The following is a 2,344-nucleotide window of genomic DNA, read 5'->3' on the forward strand; positions in this document are numbered from 1 at the left end:
AAAAAAAAAAAAATCTTGCCCAGCAATTCAATAGTGCATAACAAGAGCTATAAAATGATCTGTACTCTTTGATCAAGCTGAGATAGGATAGATAGCCCAGGGACACTCTTGGGAATGTGGGGGCTGGAAACTATGCGAAATGTTTATAGCAAATGTAATAGCAAAAACGAAGTGACTGTAAGTCCTGACAATAAAAAATCGTCAAGCTCACTAGGCTATATTAGCACAGTGAGGAATTGCAGAGTGATTAAAAATCACCAGGATGTGAACTATATGGATAGGCAGGAAATACTTTGCATCGGGGAAAAAAAAACAATCGAGGATGGACTCAGAGATTACCATTACGGAAGAAACCCACGGGTATTAAATAACAGAAGAGAGTCTGCCATGATGGAAACATTTCATAGTTTAACATTCTTAAGTTTTTTTTCCTGTAAAGTTGCTTAATCTCATGAAAGAAAAATATATTTTGCTTAAACCGTTATTCCTGTAGTGAAGGTGCTGTGGTGTAGAAGCTAACTTGTACTTCTAGTGAGAATGATTAACTTCTGGAAAAAGTTTGGCAACTTTAGTTAGAAACTTAAAGCTGTTCTCAATAATTCCATGTTTAGGAGTATAATCTAAGGAAATCCTTTTGGAAAAACGATTTTAAAACAAAATATTCATTGAAGCAGTATTTACGATAGCAAAAAAAAAAAAGAAAAGTGGCAACAATTTGCCCATCAATAGAATATTATGCAGACATTAAAAATAAGGTGATGAAATTTTAATGGCTGAGGAGATAATCACACTGGGAAAAGACTAGAAGGAAATGATAATAGTGATTATTTCTGGATGGGTGGAGCAAGGTAATTTATACTTTAATACTTTCTGAATTTTATATAATGAGCATGTGTTACTTTTACAATCAGAAAAAAAGTTTATGTGTAAAAAAATGCCACTTGTAGGATGATTCTTCGATGAACCCCACCTACCTAAAAGCATTAAGTGTTTCATTCAACATTTGTGAAGTGGCTGCTCTTTGTCAGTTATTTCAATAGGTGCCATTAATAAAAATCCAATATCATGTGGCTCATGCTTAGCTAAGTCCGCTGAGAACAGACAAACATCACTGATTATAGATCAGTAGGATAGAGGCAAATTACTTCTCTCTTTCTGATAAGCAACAATTTAAGCAGTTTGTATGACATGAATTTGCATTCATGTTTCTTTGCTTTGTAAGTATTCTTATGCCAGTGTGATGTATTTTGACTGCCTCCCTAACTCAGTTGTAACCTGGGGCAGGGACTATGGATTCTGTTCTATTCTTCGTGATATATAGTCAGAATACCGTAGTTTGGGGTTCTGGGTGGAACAGTAAATTTGTTGAACTGATAGTTTCAACCTGAAAAAAATACCAGTTTGCAAGCGTATTAAGGCCACTGCGCAGAGTCTTATTGCCCTCTCATGTCCCTAGACACAAATGGGCATGCAGATTGTAAACAAAGCATTTCCGGGCCTGAGTTGGGGGCCAACTGGATAAATCCTTTGCCTCGTGGTTAACTTGCCTTATCCAATAAATGAATCACATGCTTAATTCCAGGTTGAGACTTGTGAATACTCCTAATTATGGTGGCTAAATATACTAAGGGAACAGAGAGAAATCAGCTTAAGACCCTAATGCCAATTGTAATCAGACTGTACTTAAGTCACACAACTGCTGAAGACTATTGGACTTAAGGAGGAGGCGTGGAAAGTAAATGTTGAATCAGGCTGCATTCAGAGCCCATGTGCTGCTGCCAGGCCTCGGGAAACCGCAGGACAAAGGAGTACTCCTGCCGGGATTATTAGCAAACCATTTCCCCATACCCTGAAGAGAAAGCAAAGTCCTAAAGTCGTACCCTACACAAAATAAACCCAACCATTCATTCCCTGTGGCATGAATGGGGAACCTATGGAACAAAGGCTGGGGATTGCTAGCATGCCTTTCATGCTACATACTCATACCATCAAAGGAAAAAAAAGTAAAAAAGTCTTTAAACTGTAATTCACAGATACTAAGAATGACATATAAACTGAATTCTCCAAACACTCGGGGTCTTTGCCTCTGTCTTTCGGTCTGTCTCTTTTTTTTTTTCCTCCCTGTCTTTTCTCTCTGTCTCTCTGTCCCTCTTGGCTCTCTCACGCCTTGTCTCTGAGAGGAGACCAGCTCTGTCTATGAAGTGTTACCCCTTCTCTAATAAACTTTCCTTTTGACTCTAACTCTGGCCTGCGCTCGAATTCTCTCCTGCACTCAAACCTGCTCTCTCTAGGTGCAGGGCTGGAACCTCCACTCGGAGAGATTTGCCCTGTCCTGCATCAATTG

This window comes from Pteropus vampyrus, unplaced genomic scaffold (assembly GCF_000151845.1).
Source record: "Pteropus vampyrus isolate Shadow unplaced genomic scaffold, Pvam_2.0 Scaffold144, whole genome shotgun sequence".
In the NCBI taxonomy this organism is placed as follows: Eukaryota; Metazoa; Chordata; class Mammalia; order Chiroptera; family Pteropodidae; genus Pteropus; species Pteropus vampyrus.